This window comes from Phyllostomus hastatus, unplaced genomic scaffold (assembly GCF_019186645.2).
Source record: "Phyllostomus hastatus isolate PE091 unplaced genomic scaffold, TTU_PhHast_1.1 phas_contig_38, whole genome shotgun sequence".
Taxonomy (NCBI): domain Eukaryota; kingdom Metazoa; phylum Chordata; class Mammalia; order Chiroptera; family Phyllostomidae; genus Phyllostomus; species Phyllostomus hastatus.
The window spans coordinates 31,764,270-31,786,523 of record NW_025333869.1 but is presented as its reverse complement, the minus strand read 5'-3'; the positions used below and the strand labels follow the sequence as shown (position 1 = coordinate 31,786,523).

The window sequence follows — 22,254 nt, the reverse complement described above, 5'->3', positions numbered from 1 at the left end:
TGTTTTGTTGATTAGGTTCCACTTGTAGATGAGATCATATGGTATTTGTCTCTCACCACCTAGATTGTTTCACTTAGCATAACACTATCCAGATCCATTCATGCTGTTACAAAGGGTAGGAGCTCCTTCCTTCTTTCTGCTGCATGGTATTCCATTGTGTAAATGTACCATAGTTTTTGGATCCATTCATTTACTAATGGACATTTAGGTTACTTCCAACACCTAGCTATTGTAAATTGTGCTGCTATGAACATTGGGGTACGTAGGTTCTTTTGGATTGGTGTTTCAGGATTCTTAGGGTATAATCCCAGCAGTGGAATCAATGGGTCAAAAGGGAGTTCCATTTTTAGTTTTCTGAGGAAATTCCATATTGTTTTCCATAGTGGTTGAACCAGTCTGTATGTCTACCAACAGTGCACTAGGGTTCCCTTTTCTCCACAACCTCGCCAGCACTTGCTGTTTGTTGGTTTGGTTATGATGGTCATTCTTACCAGTGAAAAGTAGTGTCTCATCGTGGTTTTAATTTGCATCTCTCTGATGGCTAGTGATGCTGAGCATCCTTGCATATGCCTCTGGGCCCTCTGTATATCCTCCGTGGAGAAATGCCTGTTCAAGTCCTTTGCCCATTTTTCAATTGGGCTGTTTATCTTCCTGGAGTGGAGTTGTGTGAGTTCTTTATATATTTGGAGAGATCAAGCCCTTGTCCAAGGTATCATTTGCAAATATATTTTCCCATATGGTTGGTTCTTTTTTTATTTCAATGTTGTTTTCTTTAATTGTGCATAAGCTTTTTATTTTGATGAGATCTCATTTGTTTTTTCTTTGTTTTATGTCCCTTGTTCTAGGGGACATATTGGTGAAAATCTTGCTGTGTGGAATATCTGAGATTTTCTTCTTATGTTTAAAATGTACAATGTGATGATTTGATACTCATATATTTTAGGACATCTTTACCACAATAAGGTTAGTTAACATATCCTTTACCTCACATAATTTCCATTTTGTTTTTATTATAGTGAGAACATTAAAGCTCTACTTTCATAGCAACTTTCAAGTACATAATACAGTATCACTAACTATAGTCCCCATGACATACATTAGATTCATTTTATAACTAGAAGTTTGCACCCTCTGACCAATGCCTCCCCATTTCCCCACTCCCCGGCCCCTTGCAGCTACCCTTCTATTCTGTTTCTGAGTTCAATGTTTTTTGCTCCCACACATAAATGAAGTCATACAATTTTGTCTTTCTCTGAGTTATTGCACTTTCCATAATGCCCTCAAGGTCCATCTATGTTATAGTAAATGACAAGATTTCTTTCTTTTTATGGCTGAATAACATCCCACTGAATTATTACAGTACATTTGTCCATTGATAACATGATGTTTCCATGGCTATTGTGAAATACAAATGAGAATGCAGATACTTTTTCAAGATAACGATTTGATCTTCTTTGGGTATAAATCCAGAAGTAGATTGCTGGGTCATGTGGTAGTTCTATTTTTAATTTTCTGAAGAACCTCCATTCGTTTTCTGCATTTACATTCCCGCCAATAGTGCTCCAGGCTCCGTGCTCTCCACATCCTGGTCAGCACTTGTTATCTCTTCTCTTAGGCTTTGACTGCGGTTCACGGGATTCCAAAGCCCGTGGTCTTGACAAATACCCCATAAAATGCCTCTAATGCTTATTTAAGTTTCTAATCATTGATTGTGGTTTCTTTTACTATTCTCCAAAAGGGAAAGTACTTTTAAAAAAATAAAACCAAGAAAATATGTGAAGGAACAGTAGGATGAGAATCTGGGGACATAGGTTCTAACCAGCACCTGTCATAAGTGAGATGACCTTTGGCCAGCTATTTACCTTCTACCTCTGATGAGGTATTTGGATAGAGCATTCTATGATTTAATTTCAAGGCTTTTACAACTTTACTGAAAAATGAAAAGGTCATCTGTGGCTCATCTGTATGCATATATATATATATATATATATATATATATATATATATATATATATAGTTTAACTTCTTGCAAACACTATGTAGATGCTATCTTTGCTTAGTAGTTGTAATTTTCTAAACCATTAAGTTCAGAAAATAATGACTTAGAATAAATTATCATGAAAGAAATATTTTACAAGCCTATCTGTCACTCTTTATTGCCCCCACCTTATAATTTTAACGTGTAGCTGGAGTTTCCAACAGCTGGTCTAGGCTAGATCAGTGATTTTCAACCAGTGCACAACAAGAATTTTTGAAATGTGCAATACTTGACTGTTTGGTCAAGGGCACTGACCTGTTATCCCTTAGATTGTCAAATTTAAAAAAATGACAACAGCTAACACAACAATAGACCTCAATTTGAATGAATCAATATTACACCTGTTTTTTGTCAGCATTTTTGTTATACATTCTTTGGTGTGCTGCAGGATATTCATTCATTCATTCATTCATTCATTCATTCAATCCTCGCCTGAGGATATAGTTATCCATTTTAGAGAGAAAGGAAGGGGGACATAGAGAGAAACATTTATGTGAGAGAGAAACATCAATCGGTTACCCCAACAACCTATGTGTGTGCTCTAATCGGCAATTGAACCCCCAACCTTTTGGTGTACAAAACAATGCTCTAACTAACTGAGCCACCTGGCCAGGGCGCTATGTCACAGAATTTTAGTAACTAGTTTATGTGTGTCGTGAGATGAAAAAAGTTGAAAATCGCTGGAATAGATCATTGTTTTTTGCACTAATGTTTCTGATCATTGCTTAACAGCTTTTTCATGAGCCAACTAGTTGTAATACTGGGGTTTAATGAACCATCAATTGTTCATCCAAAACCAATGTTTCCTTACTCTATTAGTATGATTTCAGCACCTAGGATTTTTTATCAGCAACCTCAAGTCAGTCATTATGGTTCATTTTCATCTTTGAGTTCTTAATAATTACAGTAGTACAACAGTCCCCTAACTTAGAACTTGATATTTTTTTAATGTAGAAGATGATTGCAATCTGAAAAAAATTTATTGTGGATTGGCAATCTCAGTCTTGATGTTCCTTTTTGAGTTCTAATAAGTTGGCTTATTTTGAATCTCTACTTTAAAAATAAAACAATGATATAACTTTATATTTTTCTCCCAGATTTGTCAATAGTTCTTTTTTAGATTAATTACTACTATTATTTTTTTTAGAGGAAGGGAAAAGAGGGAGAAAGAGAGGGAAAGAAACACTGATATGAGAGAGAGCCATTGCTTGGTTGCCTCTTATACACATCCCAACAGGGGACTTAATCTACAACTCAAGTCTGTGCCCTGATTGAGAATCAAACCGATGACCTTTGCTTTATGGGATGACGCCCAACCAACTGAGCCACATGGGTCAGGGCTCAAATTCTTCAATAATTCTTAAGTGTCATCAGTTATTTTCACAGTGAAATGTTCCCTGAGGTTTTCATTAATTCATTTTCAGAAAATTCAGTAACAAAACTTGAATTTTTATTTACTGATACTGAAAATGTCTTCTCATTAAAAGACTTTGAAAGTCATGGTGAAAGATATCCACTTCTAGGTCAAGACACAAAGGAAACTCATCTCTCTGGATGACTGACTAAAGGAATTACCACGAATTCACAGTCAAAACATTAAAACAGACTGGTTGTTATTTATTTATTTACTTAGTCACTGATTTTCACACACTAGAGGAAAGAAGGTTATTATACAATGCACAGATGAACCTGCAGTTCATTACACCAATATATTTGAAAGGCTTATTTAGGACCCACCCTGGAGCTCAAGAAGGCCCACTATCTAGTCAGACAGCAGAGCCACTGGCCCTGGGCCACTGGCATGGGCCAATCTCGGGACAACCCAGTGAAGTCTCTTTTCTCTAGGGAAGGGGTAGCACGGAAATGACACCCCTAATTCTTCCTCCAGGTGTGAGCCACCTGCCAGAGCACATGGAGAGCCCTCTCAGTGGGAGCCATAGCACTCAAGCATGGCACAATGTCCTTCATATCCACCTATGCAACTCAAGGCCAGGACTGAGTCTGCCAAATGAAAAGAAAAGACAGGTGTACCCAATGTTACAAAAAGGCTTTCTGCTTGTTTGTCATCCCTGACATCTTATTTGTAATCCTACTGTGGACAATAGGTTTAAATGTAAATCGAAACATTTCTTCCTTAGAGAATGAAGCTCTTATGTTCTAGAGGGTTTTTTTTTTTGCCTGTGTTGAAAGCTGGTTCCTGGATTTCAAAGTGTTCCCATGAGAGGCAGCAAAAGAAAAGACTCCTCATAGTTCAGGATGTTGCTGAGAAGGAGCACTTATGTAACTCTGTGGTCTTATTCATGGTCACTTTTATTTTCCACTTGAATCTGAAGTAGGCTCTGATTAGAAAGCTGATACAAAACCAAGAAAACCTTCTGGGTGTCTACCAGAAAAATTTGAAAATGTTTATTCTCAAAGATACGTACACCCCCTGTATTCATTGCAACATCATTCTCAATGGCCAAGGCAAGGAAACAACTGAAGTGTCCCTCAAAAGATGACTGGGTAAAGAAGATTTGGCACATATATACAATGGAATACTGCTCAGCCATAGCAGCATGAGTAGGAAATGCTGCCATTCACAAAAACATGGATGGATCCTGAGAATATCATGCGAAGCCAAATAAGTCAGACAGGAAAAAGTCAAGAACCATATGATTTCATTCATATGTGGGATATAAAACTGAAAGCTACAAATAAAAAAATAAGACAACTCATAGACACAGACAACAGTATGGTGGTTACTAATGGGAAGGAGGTTGAGGGAAATAATAAAGGATAAAGATCACTGGCCGGTGTAGCTCAGTTGGTTGCGGCATTGTCCCATAAACACGAAGGTTGCAGGTTCGATCTCCAGTCAACACACATACCTAGGTTGCAGGTTCCATCACCAATTGGAGTTCTTACAAGAGGTAATCAATTGTTTCTCTCTTGCATTGATGTTTCTCCCCCTCTCTCTTACTCCCTTCTCCTCTCTCTAGAATCAATGGCAGGTCCCTGGATGAGGATAAAAAATAAATAAATAAAATTTGAAAATAAAGGATAAAGCAAGGTCAGATATATGGTGACAGAAAGAGATTTGACTTTGGGTCTTAAACACACAATGTAATGTACAGATGATATATCATAGAATGGTACACTTGAAACCTATATAACTTTATTAGCCAATGTTACCCAAATAAATTTAATTTTTAAAAAGTTAAAAAAAAAGAAACAGCATGGTGAAAACCACCTCTAGAACTACAAGTGTATTTTTGTTAAATGAGAAATGTCTTTATTGAGGGTCAATGACAGGGTGGGGGAGGGTGAGTAGGAGGCCCCCACACTGAAAAGTATAATGACAACAGGCACTGCTGACGGTGCTGAACTACTAATAATGAATTTACTTATTGTAACACTCACAAACATTGTACTGAGTCCATACACACGCTAGCCTATCTGTGACTGGTAAGATGGTGTGATTACTTTTTTATATTCAGAGGGACCTAAACTGACTTTTTAATGTATATAAAACCCTGTGCTATATTCCTAATCAAAAGACTTTACATATACTGTTCACTGAATTGTATTTGTTTCATACATCAGATTTCTTTTTTTTTTTACAACATGTACTTTCCTTGGTTTTTAGAATCATGGACATGCATTCTTTGCACACTTTTAAAGAGATAATAAAGGCCAACATATTTTTTAAATGACTTATTTTTTAATCTGATTTCTCAGGGTTTCTGAAGAGTTTTCTTTTTAAACATGCACCTAAAAATTGCATACTTTCTCCTTCACAATTGTATCCTTTCTATCAAGAACAATGTCACAAATATCTTTTTTACTCTAGTAGTACTTTGGCTCAACAGCTTGTATGTAATAAGCTCACAATTAATATTTATTGGTTGATTGATTTTATGTTATATATAGGACACAATCTATATTAATGAGTTTTCAAACTACCAGACTACATCAAACTTTTTGAAAAGAGTAATTTTGCTTCTGTCTTTGTTTCTTTACTTATCATTCATTCTGCATTGACTGAAATGTATCCTCATCAATTGACTGAAAAGGCCTTTGATGAGGTCACTAGTGGCTATCTACTTGAAAAGCCTAGTGGTTACTTTTGAATCGATATTTTCCTGGACTTTTCCTTTGGCTTCCATGCTATTTTCTACTTCTCTGCTCCTGTTCAGCATCCTTTACAGATTTCTCTTTCTCTGAAGACCCTTTAAATATGGTGGTCATCTTAGTGACCCTTCTCTTCTTATTTCCCCCTCCTTAAGGATCTCATTCTACTTGCAGAATGAGATCTACTTCACTGTTACTACATGCTGGTGAACCTTAAACTGACCTGTCCAGACAGGAGGTTTTCCTGAGGTCCGTATTTCCAGGCATCTGCCAGGCATTTCTACTTGGATATCCCAAAGGCATCACAAACTCAACATATAAAAATTAAATTCCTCATCCTATCCCTACAATTCCCATCATACCACATGACTCCTCCTCTTTACCCCCTTTATCATGACTTAGTGATTTCATCCATTTACCACCATCATTTGCACCAGATAAGCAGCTTGGAACTATTTGCAGAGGTGGCCTCTGCTAATAGTTGTGAGAGAACAAATTCCTGATTTTCTCTGCCTGGTGACATCCCTCAGCAGTCAACTCAAGCACCATCTCCTTTTTGAGGCCTTTGCCATACCCCATAAAAAAGAGTTAAATAACTCTAATCTCTGTATACCCTTCTATGCATTTACTTGCTTTTACTATAACACGAAATCATGTTGTAATATGATTGATTATGTACATCCGTTTCCTTTGCTGGACTATAAACTCCTATGAGATCATAATGATAAGAAAAAAGAACAATTAGTTAGTTAGCATTGATGGATACTAGTAAACCAGCTCATTATTTTGAAAATTGGTAATAACAAGAAAGAAGTAAACATTTGTTCTGTCTGCTCAGTGAACTGTACTTCTGGAGAACTGTACAGCAAATGAGGGAAATTTTTAAATTATGGCTAATAAATGAAGACAGACTAATAAAATTATAATATCATCATTATATAATCCTTAATGAATTAACGAGTCTAGACATTGAGCACCCAAATCTGCTAACATGGTCAAACGAGAGATAAACATACATTAGTGTCTCCTGATGGAAACACATACTATCTATCAAATACTCTTTGCCAAAGGCAACCAGATCTGAATCTTTTCAAACCTGTTAGATCCAATTATGAATTTAAAACTGACAAACAGAAGAAAGTGTTAAACAATACCACCAGTTTACAATCAGCAAAATCCAATCTGTGTCTCTAGGACAAATGACCTAGTTCTCAAAACAAAAGGGTTACAAATAAAATTTTAAAAACAGAGATGGAGGGAAAACCTAAACATTTTTAAAAGAACTAAGAAACATGTAGTAAATCATAAACAGTGAACTTTATTTGAATTTTGATTCACACAAACTTAAAAATTAGAATATTTATAAGACTGGGCATGTTGAACACTGACTATATATTTGATGGTATTTAAATAACACCAAATATTTTAGGTATGATAATGATATTGTCGTTACTTTTTTAAGGACATATTTTATTTTATTTTTTAAAGAGATTTTATTTATTTAATTTTAGAGAGAGGGGAAGAAAGGGGAGAAACATGGATTGGTTACCTCTTATATGTACCCCAACCAGGGATGAGCCTGCAACCCAGGCATGTGCCCTGACTGGAAATGGAACCAGTGATGTTTTGCTTTTCAGCATGACACCCAGCCACTGAACCACAACAGTCAGAGCTTTAAGACTTCTTTTAAAGGTACATACTGAAACAGATGCAGATGAAATGGTATGATGTCTGGAATTGGCTTCAAAATTACACAGGAGGAAAAAATTCAGTGGGATATAGTTGAAATAAGATAGACTACATGTTTAAGATTCTTGAAACTGATGGGTCAAAGGATTCATTGAAACATATAATTATACAAAAACATTTTTTTAGGGGTCTAAGTCTTTGATTTTTAGCGTAGAGCTCTTTCCAGCACTCCATTAAATTAGTCATGGGGAAAAGAAAGCAAAATTCTAGAATTTCCTACATTTTTTTAATTGAAAAGTGTTCCCAAAGCAAGGAAAAAAGGCAGTGGTTAAAAACGTCAGCTCTTGGAGTTCATGAACTCTGATTTTTCATCTGACTTTGCCAAGAACGTCTTATGTGATATTTGACAAGATTAGATTATTTTGTCTTGCTTTTGTCACAAAAGTGGTCAGAGGTTAAGGTGCACATATGACTTACTGGCAGCAGGGTTCCACCATTGGTGTTAAGATGGCGCATAAAATGAGTTTATTTTAGAAAAAAACAACTTTTAAATGACTATTAATACAGTGTATTACATGACAAATGTAACAAATAACCTTCACAGAGGGGGAAAAAAGAGGTTTTATATGAAAGGCTGTTACTGAGCAAAGCTTTATAAGTAACAATATTATTGGCTCAATATAGTAGGATTGTTTTTCCCTCTAACATAACATCTCATGGTTGGGCTTCTTTGTAACTATTCTTTTTTCTTTTCATGTTTTTCCTTTTTGCTTGTTATCTGACATAGATGATGTTAATAGTTAATATTTTTATAGTTAATAGTTAATAGATACTGGTTCTAATCTATGGTTTACATTAATTTCTTGTATAAAAGGCTACCCTTACTTAGATTTCAAGATGTTTTTCAAAGCCAGTATCCATAGCAATATTTGTAAACAAATGAAAAATTATCATTTGCTATTGAATCATATACATTTTATTTTTTGTCTATGTTGCCCCAGAAACAAATGAGGTGGCATCAATTGTTTTCAACTCCAGGCATCTAGCTGAGGGTACTTTTTCAGACAAGGAAGTTGAAGGTCATCCTAAAATTCCCAGTTGCTTATGTAACTGGGATATTATGTACAGCAGTCCTCTCTCCATACTAATCCTCTCCAGTGCATTTGGACAGAAGTGTTTTCTCAGCCACAAACCTGTGCCTACCCTAATTTTCTTTCTCGTATCTGTAAGTAATTTTGTCCAAGATATACTTACTCATCTGTCTCATATACAGATAGTCTCTGTAGGAGACCATTCTGTGTGGTGTGGGCCCACCTCCCACTCAGAGATGCACAGGACCCACGCCCACGGATAGGTTCTCCTGTGGGGAATCAGGCCTGCAATGTACCTAGGCTGCCAGGAGTCTTGCTTTTTGCTAAAACTTCCTCGCCTTGAATTGAGGACATTTACTGCAAAGTAACTTCCTAAAATCCATGCTAAACCTCCCAAGGATGAGGGTAACTGGTTCAACCACTTTTGCCTTTTCATTTGCAAACATCCTTCTTCTGTGATGTGATTAGCAGCATTGGCTCCTTTGTTTTCTGTAAAAGGTAACCACCTAAAGTGAACCTGTGCATAGTAAATGAGGACCATCATGTAATGGGCGGAGAAACCTAATAAAGGCTGTCATGGTGGAGGCCATGGTTTTTGCTCCCCTTGAGAGAAAAGCCATGCTGTCCCTTTTCCTCCACCAGACTCGGTAGTCTGTGTGAATATCTCATTTCATCCATAATAACATGGACACTGCAGGCCGGTGTCTGCATCAGTCTCCCTTAGTGCAAGCTTCAAACTGCTGTCATGGCTATAGGAAAAATTTTTTAAATAAAGAGAAAAGTGCATGCAGGGTAATTACGTATTACATGCAGGGTAATTACAGAGCTATTACATATTCTATAAAAGGGAAGAGAAAGAAAGGGGGAGAGAGTTAAAAGCAAAATGGGTGCACCAGAAAGTTTTGAAACTTCCACAATTCACAGAAATTAACGGTGACTCATGAGTTGAAATCCTTGCTCTAGAATACTAGAAGGAAATAATAATATCTAAACAAAATGCAGACTATAAGTCTTGCATTGAAAAAAGTATAAGAGTGTTACAGGGTGCAACCAAGAGGGGAGACCCCAAATGGGCATTTGAAATGGGGTCCAGAACTCAAGGTGTCCAGGAGATTTTAATGTGTCTTCACTCCTTTCCCCACAGGTGTGAGTTGGGGGAAGGGGCACACAGAGCAAGAACATGCAGGGCAGCTTTGCACCTAATGCATGGCATGGTCATTTAACATACCTATAGCCTTTGGCTGGTCACTTAGATATGCTAAATAGCTATGGCCAGGCTCTGAGCCAGGAGAATGGAAGTAACTACCCCACCAAGACATAGCTGGGGGGCAGGTCCCCTGAGTTAACAGTGCCTGTGTGGGAGCTCGGAGAAGATTGGCTCCATGACATGGGGTCACACCTGCCCAGACCCACAGTGGCGACCAGAAAAGCTGGAGAAGACAGCAGATTGAGGGCAAGTGTGCCCGAGTGTAGGAGGAGTTGGAAATGGGGCTGCAGAGGAAGATCGGTGAGGGGATTTAAACCCAGACATGGAAGCCATTGAGAGGAGAACTACACGGCCTTGACAGAGTGGAGACTCCCGCAGCCCTGAGAGAGAGAACCATGTGGTTTTGGTTGAGTGGGGACTCCTGTGGCCCTGGGAGAGAGGACCACGTGCCTTTGCCAGAGTGGGGAGCCCCACAGCTTTAGAAGGGGGAACCACCACCTGGTTTTAGCAGAGATCCTGGCGACTCAGCTGAGGGTGCCGGGAACCCAGGGAGGTCTTCCAGTCGAAATGGAGTACTAACTGGGAATAACCAGAGGACTGCCTGAGCCATGGACTTCTATTTCCTTTCCTGAGATACGGTACTCTGGACTGGGCAAAGGGGGAAGGAAGGAAGGACTGTGTCTGTTTGTGGGTATTTTAAGGGACTTTAGGATTTTTTTCTTTTGATGAAGACATTAGGTCACTACTTTAAGTTTGTATAGCATTAAATAAATGTTTCCTTTCCTTTTCATGAATCTCTGGCTTTGAGAGACATCTTTCCTCTGGCAGCGGACATAACGGACCTGGGGGCTTCTTTCAGTAATGGTATATCATCCCAAGGCCCCCCTTGTTTGTTCTGTAACGAGAGGACCACCATGATGATATGTATGTATATAGAGGAGATATTTCAGAAATGTTCAAAACTTGCTGTTATTGGTCCATAGATATTCTATTGGGTCTGCCATAAGTATTCGGAGAGATAGAGTATTAGAATGGATCTGGGACATAGTGTTAGAAGTTCATAAATAAGATTTGTAATTCATAGCCCAAACATTCTTTTTTTTTTTTTTTCAATGAACTCGGAACTTTTTATCAGCCTCCTGCCTTGCCAAGGGAGGCCCGACTTCTCTCACCTTTAATGCCTCAAAACTTTGGTGTCATTGCTCTCAGACACCACTTTGCTGTCCACAATCCTGCAGGTCGTGGTCCTTTGGATGGTTTGCAAGGAGTGGCTCTTGTCCAGGGCATCAACAAGACTGAAGTCCCCCCTTTCCTCCAGTAGGCTGTGGTAGGTGGCAATCTCAGCCTCCAGCTTGACCTTGATGTTCAGCAGAACCTCATATTCCTGGGCCTAGCGCTGTCCCTCTGCCCAGGTCTGGACCAGCTCTGACTCCAGGTGCAGAAGGAGCCCACTGAGCTGTTCATCTGCATGGTGCAGCACGTCTCTACCTCCCTCAGGCAGTTCTCCAAGTTCTCCAGGCTGTTCTCAGGCTGGCCTTCAAGTTCTTCATCGAGTCCAGGTCAGTCTCCAAGGACTGGACCATAGATCCTAGCTCCATGAGTGACATCTCAGCAGCACCTATCTGAGTGGTCTGAAAGGTGACCCTGTGGTGCTCTCCTCAGTCTGATGGGACCAGTACTTGTCTAGCTCCTCTCAGTTCTTCCGAACCAGCTCATCATACTGGGCTTGGATGTCCACCATGATTTTGTTGAGGTTCTGATGTTGGGGGCACCCAGCTCCACTGTCAACCCAGAGTTGGTAGTCTGGTTTTGTAGAGCATTTACTTCCTCCTCGTGGTTCTTTTCCATGAAGAGCAACTCTTCCTTGAGAGCCTTGATCTCCATCTCCAGCTGTAGCCAAGTCATACTGGTGTCATCAATGTCCTTTTGGAGCCCATTGATGTCATTTTCCACAAAATAGCTGCCCAGCAGCTCATGAACAACTGCATCTCATACTCGACTCTGAAGCCATCAGCAGCAAGATGGGCATTGTCAATCTGCAGAATGCTGCATCATTGTTCATAGAATTTGCAAAGATCTGAGCCCTCAGGTCCTTGATGGTCTTGAAATAATGCCCCCATTCTCTGACCTGGGGTCCCTTCTTCTTTAGGTATTCCTTTATTTTAGTCTCCAATTGTCAGCCTCCAGTCTCCTCTCCCTTTCCAGGTAGGAGGTCAGGTGGTCATTCAGGCACTGCATAGTCTCCTTCGTGCTCTTGATGCCCTCTATGACTGCCAGACTCCCTCCCCTGGGCCATCCCTGCAGCCAGGCCCCTGGATCCCCAGTTGCCCCCCATGCTGGTGGAGTGGGACACCAAGATCTGGGAGTCTGAGCCCCTGGTGTCTGCATAGACACTAACTGTGCTGCTGGCCAGCAGGAGCCTGTGGCTGGGTGACTTCTGGGAGCCCAGGGACTGGTAGCTTGTGGAGAAGCTGGAGTGTGCACTGAAGTTCATGTTGTTCAGGGAGGATGGTGAGAAGCCAAGTCTCAGGTTGAAGCTGCCCAAACATTATTTATGTTGTTCTCTTTTATATAGTCTTTTCAAAAATGGGTTCACAAAGCATATTAAAGGAACAAAGCCTTAGCTATCCTCCAAGTGGTAGGATGGATTTGCTTAACTTAGTCATTTGAACTTTTAATAATTATTTTTATTCACATACTACCGGAGAGTCCTGTATTTCTGTAAATTGTATTGAGAATCTTAGCTACCCAGATAAAAATACTCAAATAATGTAGTTTTTAATAATATATTTGAAGACCTACACAATAAAACATGCTTAAACAACTTAAGGAAGTTGTATGATTTTAACTAAAATAGAACCAGATTATGGATTATTAGTTATTGTGTGGCAGAAATTGGCTAGATGCTCACCAATTCCATTTCCTCTTCCTGGATACCCAAGAGGACCCATGACCTAATCCTGCTTGCAGTTTGGTGGGTGTTATCTGACTAGGTTCTGGCCAGTGGAATGTGGAGTATGCCTTTTCCAGACTTGTCTATAAAACATCCTGAGTGATCCTCCTTGCTCTCTCCCTTTCCTCAATGGCTGAATGATGACCAAGCAGAGAAGCCCGTGCAGGCACTAGGTGATAGCAGAGCACAGTCCAGAAGCAGCCCAAACATCTGAGTCACTGTCTGGAGAAGAGTCTCCAAGGAGGGCTGCCCAGTCTGTATTGGGCAGCGGGGTAAGAAAGAAAGAAATGTTTTAACTAAGTAAGAGTCTTTTTACTCCTTATATGTATATCAAATCATCATACTGTGTACTTCAACTATCTTATGATTTTATTATTAAGTTATAGCTCAATAAAACAAAAATAAAACCAAATGAAAAATGAAAAAAATACACTGTTAAGACATTCAGATTTAGGAGGGCTCATATTAATAGCTGCTAATATTGATTACCATGAAGAATAACATTATTTGCAGGTATTTGTTATGCCACTCTTTTATTTACTAAAAGCCACTGTGCTCAGTGTCTTATCTCTGTTTCTTATGTCATGATCTGAATTTCTTACCCATTCCTAGAACTCTGATGTTGACTCCCGGCCCCACAGCACGTAGGCCAATATGTTTTGGACTTCCAAGGAGAGCTCAAAATTTTCAACCCAAGATTCATAGTTGCATTTTGTTCAGATATCAGAATTTCCTCTCAATATTTCAGAGCAGGAATTTTTTATCTGTGTTTCACCATTAACCTTAGGCTGTGGAAGTTTTAAAGTTTTCTGGTGTGTCCACTTTGCCTTCACTACTTTCTGTTGTAAAGTGTATAAATAGCTCTATTTTACAATTATCTGGTGTGTGTTTTTTTCTTTATGTTAAAAAAGTTTCTATATTGGGAAAAACCCAGTCCTCCTTCTGTCCTTCTCCTTTATTCTCATACTATTGCCACACTTGGAATACTTTGACAACAGATATAAGGGGGTTTTCATGCACTAAGCAATCCTGCAACACCAACTGGGTATCCTACAATTCAGCTCAGTTCCGACACCATCTACCTGGACATAGGGTGCTGTCCCACAGGCTAAGGGCTCAGTCTCACCAGACTGCCCCAGTCCTCCAGATGCGCATCACACATCCAGGCTGTCACCTGCACTCTGACCAACTGGCTCTAAGCTGAAGGTTCCCATGACTTCCAACTTATAATGTCATAATGTTATAAGTGAGATAGTTACTTATAATGATATTATAATACCTTATAATAAAATTAAAGTTATTTTTTAAAAAATGAACATGCACATATAGTTTATGAAATTATTATATTAAGTCCACTTAGGATGCAAGACATGATACATTAAAAATGCCAGTTGTATAAAATAAATGTAGAATGGTAATTCACTTACGAAAGCTTCTTACATGAGCTGAAAAGCCTAAGATTGCCATAATCTGAGACTTTCTTTGTAACATTATAATCACTTCATTCTTTTCTAGAAAAAAATACTACATAACACTATCTCTTTTCTTTATACAAAAATATGAGTGATAGTAATTTTGTCTCTAGTAGAGTTATAACTCATGTAATATTACAACTTGGGGGAAAAACCATAGCAGAGATCAAAAGGCTGTAGAAATAGCGATGACCAAAAAATGTTATGACATGGCCTAAAATCATGGTTACACACATTACCTAATTTGTTTCTCTCCAAAACCTCTTTGAGGCTAGTACATTATTACTGTCACTGCACCATGGACAAAGTCCCTGAAACATAAGAAGTTTTACCTATATATTTTCTCTCTCAGCTAAAAGAACATCCATCTTAGGAATCAGAGTTTTTCTGGTTCTTGAGTTGATTCTTTTCTTCGATACTGCATACTGAATTGAGAATCACAAGGCCTGCTCTCGTCCCAGGCTCCTTTATCTGGGTTATGTATGAGCTCACGGTCTCTCATTTGGTAAGATGAGGGTAGTAATATGTGTAGGTCAGGGCAGTTGTTCCTAAACTGCAGTTTGTATCCTTTGGAAGGCTTGTTTTTTGTTTGTTTGTTTTTGTTTTAATGGAGATGTAATTGACATATAACATTGTGTAAGTTTAAGGTTATGACGTGTTGATCTGATCACTGAAGTGTTTGTTAAAGCACAGATTGTTGAGTCCTAGCCCCACAATTTCTAAATCAGTAGGTCTAGGGTGTAGGTCTAGGGTGGGGTCTGAGAGTGTGCATTTTTTAGTTGATGCAAAGGCAATTTATTAACAGAAAACAATAATTTGAAGACTCCTGTTCACAGACGGCGACTACGGTGACCTCTCTTCCTGCGGGTACTGTCGGAGGGGATGGAGGTGACATCCTCTATCCATCCAGTCTTCATTCCCGAGCAGGCAAGTGCTCTGAGAGCTGACTAGTTCTCTGGTCCAGGGTCCTTGGTCCGATTGCCTCCTATGGCCCAGAGCTTGATGTAGAGAGCAGTGGTACCCAGTTCCTTACACCTCTGGGCCACATCCTGGGCAGCCAACATGGCAGCGTATGGAGAACACTTGTCCCTGTCAGCCTTTACCTTCACCCCACCAGTTACACAGATGATGGTTTCCTTGCCAGGAAGATCAGTGACATGGACAAACGTGTCATTGAAGGAAGGATGCAAAGATGTAGCAGGCACCAAATACATTTTCTCCTTCAGCCACCTGTGATCCAAGACTGATGATCTGTTCTTCTTTCTTTTCCTTCCCCTTGTGAGGTGCCATTTCTGCTTGTTGGGTCCAGACTCCACTCCCGAAAAACAGAACATGCATCTCTAACAAGTTCTCAGGCCACGCTGATGCTGCTGGCGCAGAGACTACTCTTTGAGAACTGCTGGTGTGGGATCTGTTAGCTGTTACTCTACTGAGAGTCGGTTATATTTATTTGCCCATGGCATTCTATTTGTCACTTAGATTGTAAATTTTTCACATATGTGTGCATGTGTATGTATATAATATATATGTACATATATTTAATATATATAAATATATATATTTGAGGTATTTTCTGCAAGTATTTTTTTATTATTTTTAACTGTCAGGTTTTCCCCAAATTGTCTTTGCTCTGTTGTGTCCTTGTGTTGGAATTATGACTAATAACTCTCATATGAAAATTATTTGGGATAATGATTCCAGGTAAGAGTAGTGTTCACAGTTAGCATTGTTTATTAAATAAGTGTATGCTAAAGACCAACTTTCACTGTTTGCAAATAATGTCTGTGTTGCCACTCAGAATAGCACCTTGTGTCCTCTCAGGACTGCTGTTCACCAGAGTCTTTATATTGTAAAGAGAGGTGGAGCATTATTGTTATGGAAACAAAAAACAAATAAAGCCAAGTGACTGAAGTACAGTATGTGCTGTTTATTTGTTCCTCTCATTTTCTCCAGCTATCCTTGGAACTTGAAAGTAATTGCACAATCTTCCCATGCTAGGAGAAATCTTAGCATCTGGGTCACAGAACACAGAGTGTCCAAGAGAAGTAGACCCAGGAAGGGCCACATAAGGGAACTGAGATTGATCAAGCACCTTCTCCGTGCCTGGCTCTGTACTAAGTTATGAGGGAATGATGGTGACTAACACCCGGCCCATAAGGAACTGATAATTTAGACAAGTAATCGGAAAATTATGATACTTGTGTAATAAACAGTATGATGCCTCCTGCCTATGAATCCCATGGTTCAAAATAGAACTTTGGTTTTTCCTAACTGCACCTTGCTCAAGCTTTAAGAGAGAATCTCATTCTAGCAAGTTAAAAATAGTCATTTTTTATCCATACAATTTAACTTCTGTATCTTTTAAGATTACCTTTTATAGACTAAAGGTAATCTTTCTGTATTTTTAAATATGGAGATAAACAATAGCTGCTGTTTGTAATCCTAAAGTGTGTTAACGGGGCTTCACCAACTAGGTCTAAAGTCTTCAGATTGCTGGTTTTTGCTTTGGGGAGAGATGAAACTGACTGCTGGGGTTCAGGGGTTAACTCCAGGCTAAACATCTGCAGACTCAGGTCTCAGAATACCTCAGATTTAGGTCAAAGACTAGAAACTTCTGATGCTTAGCCATTTACTTTGAAAAAGAGTCAGGCGGGAATGTCCTGACCCTTAGGAATTTCTACAGGCTCTTTATTGACAACGGATCCACTCACTAGCTAATGTGTCTTCTTTATTTCTAATCATGGAGACCATTTAGCTATTTGAACTTTCTGCTAGTTCAGTTTTACAATGACATGTTCTTTGTTTAGCTTCGTTCTCTCTCATAGGGCTTTGGTTTGAAATACCCTGGAAAGGGGATTTCATGTCTTGTAGCTATCTAATTTAGAATTGTCCTTTCATTTCTCACAGTAATTTTTAGCATAATACATTAATCAAAGTTGTCTCATTTATTTCCTCTCCTTGTTTTCATCTGACTTATTCCCCCTACTTCTTTCACAAAGAACCAAATAAATGTCCCACAAGAACCATATTATTTAGACAAATTAAAATAATAATTATGTTAGGACAACAAGGTATTTATTTCTAGACTTTCTGTATTCAAAATAATACCTTGGGCCCTGCCTGGGTGGCTCAGTGGGTTAGAGTGTCCTCCTGATACGCCAAGGTTGAAGGTTCAATCTCTGGTCATGACACATATAAGAATCAACCAATGAATGCATAAATAAGTGGAACAGCAAATAGATATTTCTGTTTCTCTCTCCCTTCCTGTCTCTTTAAAGACAATTTTTAAAAAGTACCTTGGATTTATGTTGTAAGTGTTGCAGTTATTGATCTTCCTATTATTCTCAGGAGGGAGATACATTTATTACAATCCCAATTTCATACATGGAGAATGAGTGATTTGTCTACAGTTTCAAAGTTAGTGAGTAGCAGGGGTGAAACAGAGTCTCTGCTTTCTTGATTCTCATTCTAGATGGTATTCTTTATAGTACATTCTGTAGCTGTTATTGTAAGAATTTTATTTATAACATGATAATGGCCATTTAAAAGAAGCATTGGTTATTACGTTGGTTATAAACTAGGTTTTATTTTCCACAGAAGCTTTATATAGGTTTTCTTTAATAATTTCAAGTGGACTTCGCTTTATTTTTAGGTTTGTTTAGAAAATTGCAGGTGACATGAAATTCTATGTGGTGTTAGGTATCAGTGTCATGACTGGTGGCCTGGGCAGGTGTATCAATTACCTCTGAAGTTTTGTCCTTCACACTTCTTAGTATGTTATTGAAATAGTCACATGGAGCAAACCCAAGCTTGTACGTATCTTCCCAGGAGTTCATTATATTTTAGAAACAAAGAGTTATGTGGGAAGTTGGAACATGGCATGTCATGGGGCATTCACATTATGTTTGAAGTATGGAAAAGGGTTTACTGGGTCAGATGTGGGAGTTATGGGGGATTGACTGCAAGAGAGCACAAGGGAATTTACTGAGATGACAGAAATTTTGTATATCTTGACTGGTACGTGGAGTCTGTGGGTATGTGGATACATAAGTTTGTCAAAAATCATATACACAGAAAATGGTACATACTGTTGTATAAAAATTATAACTCAATCAATTTGCTTTGAAAAGAAAAATACTCATACCTTTGTTATGATTCATGCACTGAAGTTACTTTTCATGAGATAACCCTTTCATAGAGGATCCAAATGAGTCTCAGTATGGTGCCCAACAGTAAAACAGGGAACACTTTCAGGGGTTAATGAAAAGTAGGTCACTGATAGTGGTGGAGACTTCCAGCAGCTGCTGTGAGGTGATTTTCAGTCAGGCGTGAGATGAACTTGCTCGCGCTGGGTCCAGGCTGCCAGGGTTTGAAGGTAGTTTACCATTTGATGGCTGGGGAACCTAAGGAGAGTTAATTTCTCGAAGTGTCCGTTTTCTCGTGTATAAAATGAAGATAACAATGGTACCCATGTTGTAGTGTGTGCAAAGATTAAACAAGACAGCATATGTAAATGGCCTAGAATGTAGAAAAGCCTTATTAACTATTAGCGTTTATTTCTAATTTCACCCCGTACAGGAACATGGAGATCCACAAGAGAAAGGACGCAGGCAGGAGCAAGTCTGTGTAGACAGACATCTCTTTTTCCTGGGTTTTTATTTTCCTTCATAGGGTACATAAGGATCTCATGAAAAAACAAAACAAACAAACAAACACCCTGTTGTTTTCCATTTCCAGGAGAAGGATGGAGATTGGATATATTGAGCTGAACTTGAGAGACTGAACTAAGGGAGAGCACAAGTTTAAGGTCTACAACATTCTTGACGTGTCCCAATGGTTTTGAGAAGATAAATGTGATGGCAGGCAGCTGCTCTCCCATCATTTGCCCTCCTGTCCCCCCCACAGCAGGTGATTCTGGACCACACCAGACACGAGGAAAATAAAGCCCTGCCAAGTGGTACCTCATACCCACAGTTAAAACTACAAATCAGGAATCTGTGAATCGTCTTGCATTCTGATTTCAGATTCCAGCATTACGCTTAACCTCAAACTATCCAATATTTAAGGTCCATTAACATAATCAGTGGAGAACGATGTGTATTTGAGTATAGTGTTTTTGCTACTGAGTTTAAAAATGTGTCTGAGAAATGAAACCTTGCTCTACTTGACTTGCTTTTTACTCAAGCACTTACAAATTCTGTTTATATTCTTGAAGGGAAAATGAGTGAGTAGATATTTGAAATTTTCTATGGAAAAAAGAGATAAGTAAAAACATTCTGGAAGATTCATTCCTTCAGAAATACTTTCCCAGTAGCTCAGGTTGTGTGTGTGTTAGACATTTTATGGAGTTATTTGGCAGAATTTTAAAAGTCTGGGATATGAAAATGATCTGATTTTTTTTTTTTTTGCTTTGAAAAATCTGGCTGTCTTCAGTTTTTGAAGTCTAAACATGAAAGCATAATTACCTTATAAGTATTGTGCACATTAGTTTGCGAAGGAGAAAAGGCAGGGAATTAACTTTGCTTAAATGAAATGAACTTTCACAATAAAATCCTTTTTTGGGTATGTGCTTCCTGAATCCCTAAGATGGCTGTGTTCACAAGGTGACACAGAAAAACAGAGAAGATATTGCAACACATCACTCATAAGAATGGAAATGTAAGTCTGAGCATAAAATTGAAGACATCTGCAGGAACGATGAAAACATGTGACTTAACATCTAGTGTTCCAAACCAAGTGAAGCACCCAAGTCTTTCCTGGCAAACTACATCAGATATACTCATATATATCTATATGTGGTCTGTCCAGAAAAAATGCAGCTATTGTTAATATAATGAGAATGGTTTCTGCAACTTTGCTTTCACCTGGCAGCCAAGGCGAGTGGATTAGAGCGCACATGTGTGAACAATGACTTCACTCTACTAGTCAGTGGGGGTGGTAGATACCATTTAGTGAGCACGTGTACTGTGTGGCTGTCACATTCAAAATGACTGAGCAAGTAGAGCAATGAATCTACATCAAATTTGCATTACGCTTGAACATTTCTCCACAGAAACAATTTGGATGATTCAGAAGGCTTTTGGGGACAATGCAATGATAGTGCAAATAAGAGTGTGACACAAATGCTTCAAAGATGGTTGAGAATCCTTTGGAAGTGATCCACATTCTGGAAGGCCTGCAGAGTTTTTTTTGCAAAACATCAAATCATTTAGGTGACTCAGTCCCACTATAGCCCAAATATGGAGCCCTGAAACTTCTGACTTTTCCCTAAACTAAAATCGCCTTTGAAAAGGAAGAGATTTCAGACTGTCAATGAGATTCAGGAAAATATGACAGGGCAGCTGATGGTGATTCCAACAAAGGATTCTATGAGTGTTTTGAACAATGGAAGAGACAATAGATGAACTATGTGAGGTCCCAAGTTGCCTCCTTTGAAGGGGTCTCAGGTGTCATTATTGTCCTATGTATAATGTTTCTTGTATCTTCTTCAATAAATGTCTCTATTTTTCATATTACATGGCTGGATACCTTCTGGACAGACCTATATCTGTCTGTCTATCTATCTATCTATCTATCTATCTATGATAGATACAGATATATAGATATCTATCTATCTATCTATGATAGATACAGATATATAGATATATCCTTAGTTAAGTGATAATGTGCAGGAGAAGGCCTGAGCCAGTCCAAACTAACCAACCATGGAAAGTGATAAAGATTGTCCCATTTTGTCATTTATTTTAGAATAGATTTTTCACATTAAAATATCTAGTTGGTTTATTGTTTCAAGCAATGTGCATAATTTTAAGTTCCTCTTGATTATGGTGCAATTTGGAAAATCTGTAAGAAATTCGAATGATTTGAATGTTGTCAGTAGGAAAAACGAAACAGAATTACTAAATATTTGGAGAAACAGTTTACTATGAAAAAAAACACTAGATTTAGGTCTCTGGATACTTAGCAAAAGAACTTTGACCCATAATCAGGAAATTTTATTGATAATTAGAATTTGCTAGTAATGTTCATGAACAAATCACATCAACTCCTTGGACAGTTTGCTCTTCTTGAAAAGAACTGAGAGATGGTGGAACTTTATGTTCTCAAGCTCTATAATTCTGCACTATCTAAACTTAGATGAAAATTTCAAGATATCCACATACACAGAGGGAGTATGATGCTTCTCTTTAAACGTTATGACTTTAGTGTGGTTTCTCAAAGCTTTCTTTGATAAATTATGTGATACTTATAATAGATTAAAAATATAAAGAGTTAAACAGTAATCATATCACTATATAAACTTCCAGGTGGAAATGATGACTTGAATACATACATATATTAATAACTTCAATCCCTCCTGAACTCCCACTTGAACTATTCATGGAGGGATTTTTAACAGAATGCATAAACCTACAGTGACAAGGATAATATGACAGTCCCCCAAACTGAAGAGTGAAAACCTACCTATATATTACATATAACTGAACCTTTATAATTGATCTTTTTTTATGTCCAGGCTTAATTTGTATTTTTTTCACATGCAAAGGGAATCCACAGCAATATTGTTTTAGAAGCTGAAAGGCAGATGCTTGAGTGGGAATTGACTTACTAAGTCAGTGAAAGCCAAATTCTAAGCTGATACTGGGAAAAGGTGAGAGCCCATTGAATTTATGCCACATGATCTGAAAAGA

General features: G+C 38.4%; 1 pseudogene; it reads right to left on the bottom strand.

Annotated features, from left to right (window-relative positions):
• Positions 1-15,393: 15,393 nt before the first annotated feature.
• LOC123821056 lies at positions 15,394-15,874 on the bottom strand (annotated as a pseudogene).
• Between the last annotated feature and the right edge of the window lie 6,380 nt (positions 15,875-22,254).